Source organism: Etheostoma spectabile, chromosome 23 (assembly GCF_008692095.1).
Source record: "Etheostoma spectabile isolate EspeVRDwgs_2016 chromosome 23, UIUC_Espe_1.0, whole genome shotgun sequence".
In the NCBI taxonomy this organism is placed as follows: Eukaryota; Metazoa; Chordata; class Actinopteri; order Perciformes; family Percidae; genus Etheostoma; species Etheostoma spectabile.
The window spans coordinates 12774332-12792834 of record NC_045755.1 but is presented as its reverse complement, the minus strand read 5'-3'; the positions used below and the strand labels follow the sequence as shown (position 1 = coordinate 12792834).

Below are 18503 nucleotides of genomic sequence, written 5' to 3'. Positions count from 1 at the left end.
ACACACACACACACACACACACACACACACACACACACACAGAATTTTAATTATTCAGACAATTGCTCATTTATTACTTTATGGGGATAAATATTATATATCCTTCACAAAAGTTGTATTTAAATTGCATTTAAAGATCACGCAACTTCTATATTACTATATTGTTTGCATTCTTTTCATAGCAGATTCATTCCCAACACACTGTTAAAAACCATGGAACTTAATAATGTCCTCCATACAGTGCACTTGTTACATCTTCTGAAGTATGAATATTTGCTGGTTTTCTTAATCTTCTTTGATAGTCAATAGTTTTTTAAAGACCAAAATGCAGTAATTATTCAGTTAATCAAGAAAAGAATCTAATTTGGGGAGGGAGTTGTCATATTTACATCTACAGTATTGCACTCTTTACAAGATGTAAAGTCTTTGGCAGAGCAGTAGTGGAGTTTTACAGGCAACATTAGCTGTAAAAACCCAGCGTAGACCGTAAACGTATAAAATATAATTGTATAATTGTAAATTTAATTCTATCACTCCCTCTCTCCCACGCCCGTCTGCAGACAGCAGTTCTGTGGGGAGCGCAAGCTCTCTTTTTGTCTCTGCCTTTTTTTAAATGATTCATAAAGCCAACAGCAAAGGCCAACTTTCCTTTTAATGAATAAAACAAAGAGTAATGTTCTTCCCTCGTCTTAAAATGGTCAAAAATCAATACTAGAGTAACCTACTTCCTTTCCCAGCTGCTGCAAGAAACATGCAGAGGAGGAGAATCACTCTGCACAAAATCCTCAGAGAAGTGTTTGAAGGTTATATATTTGGGAGTTAGAACATAATCAATGCGATACAATCATAAAATAAAACATCAACAAAACATTAGTTGTACTGGCCCCGGGTTGGTGATCTCTGAATTGTCATGACCATGTAGACTGGCATGGTTTGTATTTCAAAAAGGAGGGTTGAACCCTCATCAGACAACCCTAGCCCAACCCTGGTAGGTGGTGTGAAAAAAGGTATTCTTCACCAACCGCCCACCCCCCCCCAGCTTTACCCTGTACTTGCCAGTTCTCATGTCACCACAGGGGTGACACATCGGTCCTTGTGGTCAATTCCCATCCAATTCACTCGATTCAGAATCTAATTTGCTGCTCACAGAGGCATTGCTTTCTGGTTATGCAGTACCTCTACAAGCTGATCTCCATTTCAGCCCTCATCCCTGCAATTCCACATTCTTAAATACCTTTTTTTCTCCTAATCAACATTCTTTCAGTCACAGTGGCTTGGTTCCTTTAACGAAGACACTTCTCTCACTCGTTCTCACTCACCACTCATTTTCTCTCTTCCTCTTTCTTTCACTTTCCCCTAATGATAGTGGCCTTGGCCTCATTATTGTACAAAGTGTATAAGATGGTCTGTCCCTTTAACACTGCAGTTAAGTAGATGGTTATCGTTGGAAGATCTCAATCAGGTCCAAGTAGGTTTTAGTTATTATTGAGTATCAGCTGATTTGAAGTGATGAGCCAGGGACTCTTCTTTTTTTGTTTAAGGGGCTACCGGAGGGGTTTTGTCTTTAGTCAGAAAAGAAATTGCCAATCTCTGCCTTTCTTTGTCAGTAATCCAATTTTCTATGACCCTCCAAAATGATCAGGAAAAAAAGCATGACCCTCCCCTAATAATCATAGCCTATCAATTCTTATATATATTTATCATCTAAGAAGTTATAAAATATAGGTGACATCATAGGTTTCCTTATATGGCTTTCTACAATGTTTTGTATATCTGATTGAGTTGTTGGTTTGGAACTTGTGATAATAATAATGTCTTAAATATATCTTCAATATCCTGTGTGTGTGTGTGTGTGTGTGTGTGTGTGTGTGTGTGTGTGTGTGTGTGTGTGTGTGTGTGGTGTTGGAATGATAATGTGAATGTCCATGGGCATGTTGTCTCTTAGTTATTTATAAAGTGTTTTGTGCTCAAGGGTAGGCACAAACCCCCCCCCCCCCCCCCACCCCTCACCCCCCACTCTCCTATCCTGTTATTCGTGTCCCAGTGAGGGCACAACACACACTCCTGTTGCTTTCCAGTTTGTCTTGTATCTGTCAAATAACCTGCATTTACATATATACTGTATATAATAAGTTCTTTCCCTCAGTGTGAAGATTGCTTGCCTCACTAGTGTGCGTGTCAACTAGACTAAGAGAGGTGTGACAATGTGAATGAGTGATGCTACCTTTGATTCTATCACAGGGGTCACATCCTATCTATAGGCACACTGCTTCCTGTTGTGTTTCCATGGCGACGCTGCATACAATAAAGGACAAGTAACTCACTCATCCTTGAAGCCATAAACTGTGTTTGCCTTACATGTCACCACTTGTAAAAAAACAACAACATTGAGACATCTGCACACACACACACACACACACACACACACACACACACACACACACACACACACACACTCTAACACACAGAAGTAGTGATCATACACACATTTACTCTGCTTCTATTCAGTTATAAATAATCATGTTCACAAAAACAGCAGCACATATTACATTATTGCAACACAAGACACTCATCTAGTTACTGGTTTATATGATCAGTTAAGCCATGCTGGCCAGCCTTGTTAACTTACTAGAAAATAGGTCAGGATATTGAGATATTCACCAATCACATCACTGTGGATTACCAGATGCAGCCACAGCCCATCGGGACATTAGATATTGAAAATTAACCAGGGGATTTGGTAACAATAAAAAACGATTCTCATGATGTGTCTAATGTGACCACGTCAGAAGCTAGAGTGTTGCATGAGCATGTTATGTGGTTGACACCAAAGTGCTACCGGGGTTTTTTTGGTCTCATTGAAGAGCTAGAATTCACAGGCAATCTGTTTCGCCCATTTGTCGAAACTTTCAGTCTGTGTCAGTGAACGTGAAATATTGCAAAGAACAGATCAAACATTCACACAGAATAATGAAATAATGGTTGTTCTGCTAATCATAATCATTCTTCCGGCATGTCAGCACACAAAGAAAACCTTTTAAAAGCCCCTTATTCAAATATCGCAGATATGCTCCAGCAGGGCTTATCAGCACCCAGCAGAACAAGATTTGGGTTGTAATAGATGATTTATGCTGATACCATCACTTAGTAAACATAAACCATCAATTTATAATCATATACTATAGTATTTATATTGTACTACATTGCTATTGTGTCAAATAAATGAGTGTAGGGGGAGGTGGCCGCTTTATTGAAGTTGCTGTGTAGGGAGCGGTTAAGCTCAGGGATGTAAAGCTGTCTCTTAAAACTGAAATTAATTAACCTGTAGGGGTAAGCAGCAGTGTGTCTGTGTATTTTAGTGCACATGTGTCTAACTGAGTGGGTATCTGCAGGTGCTGCATAAGTATGTGTATTTCCAACATGAGAGCTGTTATTTTCCATGAATACATTAAACAGAAGATTTAGATTTTAACAAAGTATCCCCACCCCTGATGTGCCATCCATGCCTACCCACAATATAGCTGGTGTTTCATCTAGGAAGAAATTAACCTAAGGGTGCCGCCGCTGTTGGGTTATTCTGCCTGTGATGACTCATCAATCACTGTCAGTAGTTAAACATCCAATCAGAGGGACCTTGCCTATCACATCCAATCTGATTGATGGGAGAATTTATCATCTTCCTGTTTAATCAGACTGAAGATGTCAGATATCTCTTCAGCCAAACTATTTCATCTGTTCAGGGCCAAATAATGGCTTTACCACCTATGGAGTGGTTTGTCTTATATAAGTTAATTTAGAATAACTAATGGATATATTTTCAAACACGATGATGGTTCTCATGCTGCACACAAATTACAGATCCACACGGTCTTGCAAAGAAAACAGTGGTACTAAAGTATGCAGCAGCGTTGTCAATACACACATACATGTGCAAAAAAAAGACATTCAGTTACTCAAGTAAAAAGCCAAACATTTTCTGGTTTCAGACTCAAATGTGTGGATTTGCTTTTTGCTATACTGTATATAACAATAAATTCTGTCTATTTATCTTCGGGTTTTGGACTGTTGCTCTGAAAAAACAAGCAAATTGAAATCATCACTTTTACAAACAAAACAATGAATGGATGCATCAAGTAAGTTATCTGCAGAGTAATAGAAAATGAAAAAGAAAATATCTAGTTTACACTCGTCATGTAAATAAATATAAAAATAAATAAATCTAAAGATGTAGGAGGTAGATGTGCCAAGTGCCACTCTGCTTACTACTTTCAGTTTCACTTACTTGTGCCACCATTTACAGTGTGTTTGGAATCTTAAACTGTGTTGGGGGGGACCAGCTTTCGGAAGCTTGCAGAAATGAGTTTAACCACTCATCTGGGTAGTTAAGTGCAACCACAAAACTACTGCATGGATTAAAAGTTAATTGAAACATGTGCAAATATTATTTTGGGAAGTAACGCAGAATGGCTAATAAAATGAAAAATGAGTAATCCCCTGATGGTAACTGGTCGCATGAAGATGTACGAGTCATAGCCAGCAATGACTAAAAAATAAATGCCCCAACAGTAAAAATTCAAACGTCTTCCAAAATGACTAATCAATTGATGTTTTTCATGCATTTGGTTATCTGCATTCCTGTACTATGCAACAGTATTATGTTGTGAATGTGTAACTCAGTCAAAGAATACAAATGAAAGGTATCACAAGAGGTTTCCATTGAGGCAAAGCCACACAATGTGTCATTCAAGACTTACAGAATTTCTTCTTTTTTTCAGAAATCATAACCCTGACATGACACTTAATGTCCAATCTAAGGGTGTCAAATGGAAGTCCGAGTTCATGGATTTCATTATCAGAGACACAATAGAAATAGATTTTATACAGTGTATGGTAACGTTATACACAAACATGAAGAAGGTTTAAAAAACTGTTGGATTCTAAGTACAGTGTTGCTACTAGTGCTGTTTCATATTTATACTGTTTGTGACCTTAGGAGCATCTCATATGTGCAGAGAACCACATATGGCCTTTACGCACTCATGCATGTTTGAAGAGCGGAAAGCTAATAGTCACGCTACAGCACACATGTTTATCAGGTGCAGTCTGTAATCTGAGGACTGCTGTAAACTTTGGTTAGTCAAGATTATTTCTGTTTTGATTGCAGTTATATAGAAAAGTAGAGCTGTGGGAGTTTGGAGTGAATCGGACATTTCTCTGGCTGTGTTAGATATTAATACTTAAGCTGCCAACTCAACCAAGCACGCTGCATTTTCATCAACATTTCAACCCATTCATTAGAATCATCACAAGCTGTATTACGTGTCCCTTTTAATATATACAGACAGTTCAGGTGCCTGCATGGCTGATTTAAATCGTGTATTTGCTGAGGAACTGATCAGCATTCTGTCAGGTTTGGTCAAACAATGTAGCACAATGTATTTGAATTGAGTTTATGAAACCTGGAGCATATTGAGGCCTATGGTTTCATGCTAATACTGGGATAAGTACAGTATATCTCTCTCAGGTACATAAATAAAAACATGCACAGAGGAAAGTATTTGTACAGATATTTGAAAAATTGTCATATACAAGATAACCCATTTCATCATACATTTGCTTTTTATTTTGGTTATCAAAACATTAAGACTGTGAATTTCTTCTTTAAGTTTAGCAATTACAAGCCTAAGATGTCACAGTCCTCCACCGCTTTCCCTGCTAAACATCACAGGCTTTTTGTGAATGACTGTCCTATTGTTAGTTTGATTTTGTCTACAGAGCCCTGAATGCATCTGCTTGTTCTCCCTGTCTCCCTGTCTTATTTTCCCTGATGGTCACACTCACTCTGTACCAGCACCTATTTCTCCCCGACTGACTCACGAGTCATATGCTCACATGGTATTGTGCTGTCTGTGCAAGATCGATTTTCTGGCAGATGTGTGCCTACACACACACAGCCAAGAGCTTTGCTATGTAATCAAACAAAGTAGGCTGGAAATCCTTTTTTACTTTCACACCTAAAGGTTCATCAGCTCATGGCCCACTCACTGATGACATTACCTCCAGTTTTGTGTACCTGCAGAAATCAATCGGCAGACGCTTAGAAGTGAGGGAGCTCTAATTAAATAAATAGAGCGCATCATTGCCAGAGTTGGGAAAGGGGACGTGGATGATGAGGGGAACAGGGACGAGGGCAGAGGGAAGTACAAGCTGTCTTTTCAGGATCCCACCCTTGATGCAGCCATGAGTCCTCCTCTGAAACACCCTCTGATACACGTACACACTCTCCTTCTAACAGTCCATCACGTGTGTGACTAAGCATGCTATTGTCAGTGTGATTGAGGATGAGCCTCACTTGATTACTAGACACCCCACCACCCACCCACCCACCCACCATCCCTCCTACACACACACAGGGCCATCCCTGTTTCCCATCTGTCCTCCTCTACTCAGAAGACAGCAGTGTCGCCTGTCAAAAGTGCTGGTCATTGATTGCTACTGTAAGGTGGGATGGGCCCTGCGGTATTGAATTTCGAATGACTGCAGTGTACTGTGGGGCTGGTGTGGGCAGTGGCAGCTGCCTGGGTACAGTGCTCCCTTTGTAGGGGCCAGCTGACTCAAAGATCTCATCGTGAACAGTTAAAACTTAGCTGTTGGATCCCGGGCTGATTCATCCCACCCAATTCACATTAAAAACAGTATAGCCAAATTAAAGGCTGCCTTTAAAAAATGTTGGACTGCACTTCCAAGTCTGGGGACCCACAATAGACATATTGAAAACATAATGGTAAAAAATAAAGCAACAGACTTAACTTTATTCTTAATTTTAATTCCTAGTATGGGTAAAGATCCTTAAATACTGGACACTCAAAATTTTCATGATGCTGTAAATGACCACTTCTTACAAACCATGCAGACTTTCTGTTATACATTTTAATCTGAAGACATTTTTGAGAATCTCTTTAATTCAATTCATTTTTTTCCTCATGGACTGAGTATCAGAGGCTTTTGCAATATGTAGCTAAACAATGAGATTTAAATCTGCAATAACTGATATTTTTTTAGCCACTTGGCACAAACAAGTTGTGAACACAACACTGACTTATCGTCACCTTTTAAGTAGATATGGCAGGCATTAAACAAACAGTGCCCGCAGTTACATAGCAAAATTAGCTTTGGCTCTTCAAATTCTCTATATTCACCAGCTAGTCGCTAACTGTTTTTCTACTGTTTGGTGCTGAGCAGGTAGTGTACGGTCGGTTTTTAGGGCTTTTTCACTGAAAACAGCTGCCTGTAGGTTTTTCACTACAAGCAACTTCTTTCACGTTGTAAGACTATTTAACAGTGATATTGCCTGTGCAATTACCATTTAATTTGGGATTCAATATTTAGTTTAATTAGAAGAATATAAAACATTATTGCAGTGTTGCATGATAAATGTATCACTGTCCAGCCTGTGTGTTGGAGTGCTAATATGGATTTATTTTGAGTGCCACCATGGTTGTTTTCAATGCGTCCGGGTGAGCATCATGTCCCGTGTGTTCTGACAAAGATTCGTTGGCTGACAACAGGAAAAAGAGGAGGAGGAAAAGGAGGCTAAGGCCGAAGCAAGTCTCGATGACCCACCGCATCCTCAGGTTACTCACCAGACTCATCCATTATTGCTGGCCCTCATCCATTATGGATGAGCAGGTACAATGCCACATAGCTCCGGATCTGACGCTCGCAATGCTCTCCTCTTCCACCACTAACGCCGCTGCCCTGCAGGAAACATCCACCACCCTGGAGTGTCTTTATCATCTCTCTGGGCTGTGACCTATATAAACGAGGAGCAGGGACAACATCTCGGGGAGATGGAGAAATGATGGGATATTGAGACAGAAATCAAGAGGAAGGAAGTGGAGGATTGAAATGATGCAGAGCAGTGATTCAACCGGAGGGTGATAAGACATACAAAAGGAGGGAAAGTATGTGATGATGTAAAACTCCTAAAACATGCAGCCACACGTATTGTATTCTGCTTGGTGTTCCTATCAGTTGATCGTTTCCATTTCACATCAGCACACCACAGTTTATACCTTCTTCAAACAGTCTATCCATAATGATAACAGTTAGATCTACTAAAAATGGCCCTTTGCCAGCTTGCAGCATATCTAACATGAAGTTACAGATAACAACACTAATGATGACTTGCAGCCTCCAACCAGTGTCTCCTTCTCTGTCCTTTTTTCCCTTTTATAGCAAGGAGTTCCTCGATGCTACTGCTCTGGGGAATGTATTCAGTCATTGCTCCCCTGCATTTGACAGTCAAGAGGCACTTGTTTGACATTGGGAAGTAAACAAGAAAGAACCCATGTTTTTTCCAGCCTGGAGCACATCAACGGTCTTGGCCAATGTTTGCTAGCCAGACCTTGAAAACAGCTAGACGTGCGTTAGTTAAAGAAGAGCTAAAAATACTGTAACACCTTCAGCAGACTATTTCTCACATATAATCTGTTATATTTTAGTGGTACCATCACAGATAAAAAAAAAAATTGTTGAGGCACTAAACTTGCTGTGAAAGTATTGTTTTAAGATCTTGATTTTAGCCAAGCTATGATATGGTTTTTAGTTTGTGGAGGAATATATGAAGCCAGACACAGGTTTTATCTCTACAATGGCAGACAGTGCTCATTAATAGCCATGAGTCCTGCCAAGGTGTCCTTGAGTGAGATCCTGTAAGTTACTGAGGACAAGTCAGATAGATGCCTGAAATATTCATGTAATATATCCCATCCCAGTTCTGGCTCACTGTGACAGACTCTTCCCACTCTTTCCTCTTTATTTCAGGACGAGGGTAGCTCCAACGTTAGCTCAGAGTTGCCATTACTTATTTGGACTACGTTCTCATGGAGAGACTGACTCTACTGGGTGTTTCTGTAACTGGGCTATTGGAGTTGAAAGTAGGGTAGCCCTTAACTAGGCTATGAGCAGAATACTTCAGCTAGGCTTCATATTGTCGAGTCCATTTCCCCAAAAGTGAATCTAAATGTCGACTTGTCTAACTTGATGACATGTCGACATTTAAAGGAATTTCAACATTTGAGAAATATGCTTGTTAAGCTAGATGAGGATATTAATACCACTCTCCTTTCTGTAAAGGTAATATACAGCAGGTTAGCTTTGCTTTCCATGAAGAGTGGACACGGCTGGCCTGGCTCTGTCCAAAAGTGACAAAATCTACCAGCATCTTTAAAGCTCACTAATTAACACCTTATATCTTGTTTGTTTAGTATGTACAAAAATCCAAGTTAAAAAAAAAGTGGACAAATTCAATTTGATGGGGGGGAGTTATGTGCTGGGATGTTTTGGCTGGTACCAGTATCTTCCTGGAGTGTGTTCAAAAAATAGTCCTTTGGTTTTTGTAAAGTGACTATATGTAACTTTTTAATGTTGTGCTGTCATTTTTCATACAATGATCTTAAATGACCTGTAACAGCAAACAAGACTAACAGTGAAAAGAATGCCATTTTTATATAGTTTTTATTAATGCCTCTGCCCGGGTCCAGTTTTTTTGAGCAAAGTCACATAATGATTGACGGTAGGTAGACCGTGCTACAGAAACAAATCAGGTATGTAATGTCAGGTATGTAATATCTAATGAAGATCAGGTATGTAATATCTAATGTGTATTTCATTCATAAAATAACTTTAGATTGCACAATGTGGTTGTACGTTAGTAGCCAACCCGTCTTTTCCCTTGTCGCCCTGTAACGTTACTTGTGTAAAACGTTTGTGGGTTTAATGAAATGTGATATATGAATCTAAGTTTTTATTACATTGGCTGCTAAAACAGACTCTTATTGCTCTGGCTTCTGGCAAAGTGACAGTGAGAATCAAAACAAACTGAAAGTTACAAATAGCAACTTTAAAGAAACGGGATATTCCTTGTTTATTAGTGAGCTTTAGAGGTGCTGTTTGCATGATATATATTGGTACTGATAAATTATTGGCAGATAATGGGAAAATGCTATTATGTTAACCGGCTGATGGTTACAGCTACATGTATTTACTGTAGAGACATGAGAATGGTATCAATCTTTCCATCTAACTCTCAGCAAGAAATCAAATAGCCGTTTTAACCAAAAAATATTCCATTGAGCAGAACTAAAGGAGTGCGGGACAGACACTATACCGATAGAATATGGTTTTCACAAACTTGCACTTCGTCCAAAACATCACAATTCATGCTTCTGACTGGAACAAATAGTTTTGTCCTGAAAAGAGAGTTTATCAGAAAGAAGAGTTGACGGAAAGTCATCTTCAGCCCTTCAACATTTCGCACCTTTTATTAATGTAATTTTCACCCATTTTTTTTCCTTCGACACCGAATGTGTGAGTGGGCCAGTCATCTGCCACAGCAGTATTACTCAGTTCAGCTCACAGGACACTTTGCCGAGCACAAGAAACAAAGGCCAGTCTGTTTCTATGGTTTCTCACATCTGAGATCTGAGTGGAATTTTACATAGACAAGGCTAATGGAAAGACTGCACCAGCCGACATTTAACAAATACCAAGGAGAGGTACGATGATGGAGAGAGAAACTTCAACGCTCCGTGGCTGAATGGGAGACATTCCACAGACACAATTGTTAGTTCTTAGTTGTGTTATTGTGTGGCTCCTTAGTGAAATGAGGCGTAGTCGTTACATCACAGGTGGCATGGAGGAGGGAAAAGCCTTCGTAAAACACGCTCTGGTACGGGTAAAGCCCAAAGTTCTTCTCCCCCACACACACACACAGACACACACACACACCCCTTTGCCCTCCTGTAGGTCAAAACAAGAAGACCACGAAAAAGAGCTTTGACAAACATGCACTCCTTTCTCCAGGCTCCTGATGCATCACACTAGGGATGGGTCTACACACAGAGCATTGGAAAACCCCTGCCTTGCCCTTCACATGACACACTAACAGACAGGAAAGTTTCCATTAACAGTTGGACAGCAGCTGAAGGTGGTGACTTAAGAGGAGAGACTGAAGGACAAGAGAGGAGATCCATGGCAATGTTTCTGAGTGAAATTAAAACAAACTGAATGTGTTTAAAGTGATCGATGCAGTCTCGCAAGTAACCAAAGGTAAACATTTCTGTAAAGGATTGATGAAAGGAAATCCTTCACGTCAACCAGATCACCACACAGTCTATCGAAAAGGTCATCTGTGCCTAAATAAACCGTAGAAAGTTTGTAATTAACTAACAGCAAATGGAAAACTGTAAAGGTCCGAGTGCTTTTTCAAATGACTGCTCGGCCTCCTGTGTGTTATGACTCAGAGGAGTTGAACCACAGCCTTGTTGAACCATGTCAGTGTGTTATGTAATTTAATAGGAGGGCACGTTGTGTTCTTTCAGTAATATAAACTGACCAATTCCTGAATTGCAGTGAACCAGGTCGGCAACAGTGTGTTCAATCTATAAGATAACTGATGGGTTTGAATGGGCAGAGATTTTTTTGGCGTCTTTTCAAGAAGAGTAATCTTTGCCCAAACCACAAAGCTGAAGCCATCAAAGTATTTAGTAATTTAACTGATAATGCTCCAAGAGATGGACACAGTTGGTTGTAACCTTGAGCAGTTGAAAGCAATTTCTGCACCCTGTCATCTTGGCAGCCATAGTAGTTGGTAATTTGTCATTTTAACCCACAAATTAAACAGAGTTGTTTCCTGCTTTCTGTCTCAAACTGACAAATGGTCCTTCTCTCTGGTCTCTCAATCAGGAATGGAGAATCAAAGTTATAACTGGCTCTGGTTCTGCCCGGCCTTTCGCTTGGAGTGACTGAGTTTTCCCCAGACAGGCCCGTGGTAATTGGAACAGTGGATTGAGGGGTAGGCACGCACACACACAGACAAAGACAGACACACACAGACACACACACACGCACACACAAACCCACACAGGTCATTACATTTACCACTAAGCATCTCCATAAGCCCAAGCAGGCATATCTGACATATCCATCTGCTATGGTAGGATCATGCTGGATCTGCCTCTTTATCTCGCTCTCTAAATCGGGGTAAGGGGTATGCTAGTGGTGATGATGATGGGGACTTGACATGTAACTAAGGAGGGCTATGATTTTACACACATGTATATCTCCTCTAGAGAAAACGTGTCATTGTCATCAGTTTGAAAGTCCTAAAATCCTTTTTAACCCTATAAGGATAAGTGGTTCTACAGATCCTCCCTATTTTCCCTGCCTCTCCATCTTTTTTGTCTAAAACCTTGAAATTGCTTGTTTCACATTTCTTGTGCAAAGCTAAGTATTGTTTCTTTTTGGTACTGACACCCATTTATGTATTCCTTGACTTATTCTGGTCTCTCACATCACATTCTGCTTCTCTTTGTAACCTTTTACCTCCCTCTCTCTTTCTCTGTACACACATATGTTCCTTTGTTCTCCTGATGATAGGAAGGTCAAGGCCATTACCTACTCCAGGGTAAGGTGCGTTTATGTGCATCATGTGCATCATGAGTGTGCACTCACATGTGCACCAGGGTTCTGTTGCATCAAGAATCATAGGTCTTAGTCTGTAACCCTCCCTCCCTTCATCTCTTCTTCCGTTTGCCGTCTTTCCTTCCCAGGGGAAAAGCCCCCATGCGAAAGGGAAGAAATGGAGTGTAAAGGGCACCGAGTTCCCATTGGATCTACTCCTCTATGCCCCATTTGTGCCCAGTCTATGCCACTCTGCTTTGGACATGGCAAAAGCTCTGAGACGGCTTGAAGAAGGAAGCACTTTAAATGTGCCCCTTCTCTTGGTCTCTGCACATTCTGTGGGTTAAGCAAAAATCAAATGTGGCCCTGTAATTAAGTTGCCATTAATTGTTTTGCCTGGTCCCCGGTGGCACTGCACACACTTAGGGGGAAGAGAACAGCAGATTTATCGGGCTGATGGGCTCCACGCCTAACTGAACAACTAAACACAGTGAAAAAAATTCTTAATTACTGCCTGTTGCCATAATCACCCAAAGTCACCTCTGCCAGAAAGCTATAGCCCTCACTGTTTGGCTGCATTTAAGCACACGTTTCCTCTCTTTTATGATTTCTAATTTGTACCTTTTTATCCATTAATCACGTATAAACACAAAACATCCGAAACATTTTCTTACCATGTGTACATCGTTTCTCTTTTAGAAAACTTTGTTTTTTTAAAACTTAAAACGAACAAAGCTATTGTTTGATTCTGCAATATTTTAGTCTTGTATGGTTTGTTTCTCACATTCATTCCTGTTGGACTAATGGTGGCATTTTCCACAAGTCTAAATGTGGAATCTCAGGTGGTTTCTCTGCCCTCGCCATAATTGAATCAAGACTATTTATATGCCCAACCTTTTATGACATGTAAATGTTCACTAGCCTAAATGAAATACACTTGAAACACACAACCAGCTCCGAAGCTAGCCAAGCCAAATGTAGATACAGAAGATATCGATGAAAAACATTGTGCCCCGGAGGAGAGAGGACCTACCCCTCAACCCCGCTAACATCCTTCTATAGCTCCTCTATGACTTCAGACACACACAAGTTTATATGATGCAGGCATACTTGGGACCTTGCACGTTCATGAGAGGAACCTAGCCATACTATTACCATACACAGTTTATTCCACACACACACCCTCATATTGGGCTGGGTGGGTCTCTGTCCTGACGTCTTACCTCAATGGGCACTTGAGGTGAATTATTGTTTGCAATGGAAACTTGGCCAGATAATCTTACTGTAATGCTGCTGGCTCAGGGCTGAGTAAGACCACTGTCTCTCTCTCTCTCTCTCTCTCTGTACACACAATCACCACCACCACACACACACAACAAACCACAAAAAACACTGGTCACACACAGCTTTTATTTTACCATTTCTATTTCCAGTCCACACTTATTTGCTGACTCTTTAACAATTACTCCTTGTCTGTGCCGCTGCTCCATCTTTCTATGCCTTTTCTGTTTCTCTTCTTTTTCCCCACACTACTCTTTTTTTCCCAACAACTCTGGCCTTTATCCTTCAGGCCATTCACCTCTCTGTGGCTGCCCTTGCCAGTGCCTGCAGTAAATTCCAGGGGTAGTTGGAAACACAAACATGCACAAGCCTAGGGTGAGTAGCTGAGTCATGATAGACCCCTCCTTACCTCCACCGCACCTACCACCACCACCTCTCTTTCAGCTTTCCTTCACACAAGAGGTCTCTGTGTGTGTGTGTGTGTGTGTGTGTGTGTGTGTGTGTGTGTGTGTGTGTGTGCGCGTGTGTCTGACTGCTTCACAGGTTCTCTGTTCTGTTCTCTCTGTTTAGATCTTCTCTTAGATGTTCACCTGCACCATAGGTGTAATTCATGTGCCTGTGTCTCCAGTAGTCAGCAGAATTTGAATCTTAATCATATAATTGATGATTCCCCCAGCAGACATAAACCAGTGTTTGGACTCTTGTGGATTTCAGGATAAATGTGATTACAGTAATTATGGCAGACTAATAATGTGTTAGATAAGAAATGTTTGTTATTACAATGTGCGAGACCCATGCTTAACATAAACTTTGTCTGATTGATATTAGAGCTGCTGTCCTGCTTGAACAATAGGTCGAAACAGTTTAATGGTAATGCAGCCTTCCAACACCAAGGCCAAGAAGATGACACGTTCTCTGGATTCACTAATAAATATAAGCAAAGAATTGGTTAACAACAAGACTTTTAAATCATTTGTGATAAAATTCTCACATACCATCATTCCCCTGGTCAGCAGCCTTTCTCAAAAGTATGTATGTATGTATATTTCTTTCCTCTTCCTCTTCAAAAGAAGGAAGCCCCCCCGCGTCTAACTCTTTGCCAATGTGCTGAGCCTGTGGAAAATCTGACATCCGTTCAAGAAACAAACTGGTGTAGAAAGATCGGTTGACCAAAGGGAAGCAATATTCATACGTCTTGTCCTCACTGACAGGGACCTGGTTGTGCAAGTAATGAGACATCTTTACGTTTGCATTTTCCACTTGCCCTGGCTCAACAGACATGTGATCTACAAGTGCACCATAGGCCTTTCCACCACAGTCTTATATTTATTTAAAAACGGTTTAGGAGATAACTGATAATCTCCCTGTGGCTCGTGATTTTTTTTTTTTTTTCATTTCCTTTAGCTTTTCCATTGTGTAATCAATTCATAGCTGCTCGCTATCTATCTCACGCGGTGCCAGTTGCTAGACACTCTTCGACTGAACCTGCAATTATTTGTCAAGCTATCTTGTCTCTTGGTGTGTAGAGCTCTACCCCAGTAATTAGAGTTCTATGTTGGGATGACCATGAATGCATGCGGCACACAGGCACACACACACATAAACACAGCTCAATCTCAAATGTGACACTTTTGCCCAACTTTTTGTGTTTTTTTCTGCAACGTCTTCCTCTGTGACACTATGTGTTCTCTTTCAACCTAAATTAAGTGCTTCTGTTTTGAGTATGATTTTAGTAAATGCTAAAGTTACCTTAAAGGCAACATTCCCTTTTGGGAGAGTTTTTTTGGCTTGCCTCATCATTAATGCTCGCACAGACAGCATGAACAACACATTAGCATGCACACAGGCTAATGACACTTGACATTTACAGTGGTTCAGAAGATGCTCCAGAGCATATGACAAATTTTGACTGAGAAACTGAGTCAACAGCAAAACTCAGACAACAGCTGTGCTGGAAAGGATTGGTATTTCCAATTCAAAAAAAAATTACTAAATTACTAAATAAAAACATTAAATATGTTTTGTATTTAATACTTCATTATCTAAAACTGCTGCTCTTCTTTTCAGGAGTAAATATATTCACTGTCCCCGTTGCCAAGTCAAAACACCAGACAGCTGTGTGGATCCAGCTAAAAGATCCTTTGCATGGGGCTTCACCATCTCAAACACTTCAGCAGTCCCGAAGTGTTTAAATGGACTGAAGCAGAGATTAAGTGGTTTCAACTGAAAAAACAGGCTCCGATGACACAAGGCAGAATACTAACTTGTTGTTGGTCCTATTTAAATAAAGAATAGACACTATAAAACATCAGCCGCTGACTAAAAGGAAAATGTTGTCATGGAAAGTTGATGAGTTCTGCATGAAGAATGCTGTTTTTACTACACATACATGTAATAGATTATGGTGTAATTGTGTGTTTTTTCTCATGTTTGTGTGTAAATTGTTTAGGTTTTAAATACTTAAGGTCATCTTTAATGCCTTTCAATGGATTAGGCATTTTTGGAAATGTGCTTATTCACTTTCTGACAGACAGATGGGAAGAATGATACCACTCATATCAGTCAATTAAATATAAGGCTATAGGCGGCAGCCACTTAGCTTAGCACAAAGACTGGAAACATGCTAGCACTTCTGAGGCTCATTAAATAACACATTGAATCTTGCACAAATCTAAGTGTGAAAACAACAATTCACCCTTTTATGTGGGGTTGTGTGCCAGATTACTTCTTAGCTTGAAGCAGTTGCCATGCAACCAGCAACTTTGGCTTTTGCACGAACTCAACAGACGAGATAAAACGTGGTAATTGTTGATCGTTAGACATATTTTGTTAAACAGCAAGGCCATCTCATGACTATGATTCGCTCATCAGGATAGAAAAATCAACTCACCGGTCTCCTGCTGACTCTGCTAGTCTGGCCGGGCAAAGTTTTCAAATGTTCTCTGCTGGGCATCCTGCTAACCAGTGTGCAGGTGTCAGGCTGCGAGCTGGCCTTCGTGCCTCCGTTGTTTTCCAGAGGAATGTCGGGTGCTGTGGTGTCCTTTCGGCCAGACTTGCTGAATGCTGGGGGGCCAGTCCCACTCAACAGGGTGACTCTTTTTCTGTGTGCCGATCTGACGGCCACATTCTGCTTTATGATGAACCCTGCGCAAGTTTAAGGAGCTGATGGGATAAGATTTCACTGGAATTGTGCCTTGTACGATTTCTTGTGACAAACCAGATTGATTGATTATTATTAAGTGCATCTACTGGCTTCTGCGTATCTCAATAAGTAAGAGATTAAAAAGGAGGGAAAATGAACATGCTGACGGACGGCCACTGCGGGCTGCCAATCTGGAAAAATGGCAATCGTAAAAATAGTTTTGTTTCAGCTTCGGCACTTGAAGGTTTGAAGGCCTACGGAGCAAAGCCTAACAGCCAGAACCAGCTCAACTGAGGCCTGTACTACTGTTGGATATACAAGGTAACTGTTGGCATTGGAGCTCTAGTTTCACAGCAGAAGATAGACTAACAGCTAAACATTCCACCCATGTTACGTCTCAATTTTTTAAACCACAATAAAATGCTAACATCCTACATAGGGTTAAGTATCTAATATAGCCTATAATACTGTCTGTACTATGGTAAATGTCTATCTATTTATCTATCTATCTATCTATCTATCTATCGATCTATCTATCATTTGCAACTCTGCAATTTTTGATGCTACTTTCTATACTTTTATATCCCCTTTATTTTTTTCCGTGCATCTTGACTGATTGTTCCTCTTTTTGCTTTCTACTGAAACAACTTAGTCAAATCCCACATAAGACCAAACAATTGCACAAGTCAGCTTCCATAATGTAAGTTTTTTTCCTACTTCTCTTCCTCTTTCTTCTCAAATCTCTTTTCTCCCCTTGACGTAGATCTGAGTCAACAAATTCTAAAATGACATTTTTAACATCTAACTTGCACCCAGGCATAAACATGTTTAAAAGTCTGAAGATGCAAATGCTTTTGTGCACTTAGAGCTGTTGCGTTAATGATAAATCCCAATATGTCAAGACAGCAAGTTTATTACACTGAAGTTTAACCTGAGTTGTTTTCTGTTTATCATCTACCACCACTCATGTCTTTTTTTAACCTGGAGTCCACCACATAATGCAACATACCATAAAGTCATTTGTCAAAAGACGGTTTCTCTACCTGACTTGGTTTATGCAAACTAAGTCAAGATGTCCAATGTACATATATCATTCACCTCTCATGCACATACTAGCCTATATATTCTCATCATACACCTTGAACCTCATACTACTGTTTAGCCTATACAATTATCTTACAACGTGCCAGGTGATTTTTACTGAACCATAATTGTGAAGCAGATTCTGTGGTTACTCTGTCCAGTATCAATGTGTTGTTTAATGTTTCTAAGGGAATGGTAAAAGGAAAGGTCGACCTCTGCTTACATTGTAATGCATGCAGTTCACTGCATTCCACTGTCGGTTGGTCCCTGAAACAGGAGGGCTAATTGTCTCAGTGTGACTCCTTCTTAACATGAGTAAAGAATCGCAAAGAATACAGGCATTGAATCCGCAGAAGAAGAAAAAAAGCGCTACGTCATGGAAAGAATGACGTCAGGTTATATTAGGCGCCGAGAGAAGAGCCTTGTAAAAAAAAAGAAAAAAAAAAAAAGAGCCTTGTGTAGCCTAAGTAGAGACAGCGGAAACGATAAGGCAGAGAGGTTTCGGTGTGTACTTTTACAGACTGCATCTTGG

At 40.3% G+C, this 18503-nt stretch overlaps 1 long non-coding RNA gene across 1 annotated transcript in view; it reads right to left on the bottom strand.

The window, feature by feature from the left end:
* Positions 1-16971, bottom strand: part of LOC116673454 (uncharacterized) — an 18477-nt gene extending 1506 nt beyond the window's left edge. Inside the window, exons 1-2 of the long non-coding RNA XR_004327847.1 lie at positions 16828-16971; positions 15796-15805 (exon numbers count right to left, since the gene is read on the bottom strand). This is a non-coding gene — a long non-coding RNA (uncharacterized LOC116673454). The remainder of the gene's footprint in view (positions 1-15795; positions 15806-16827) is intronic.
* Between the last annotated feature and the right edge of the window lie 1532 nt (positions 16972-18503).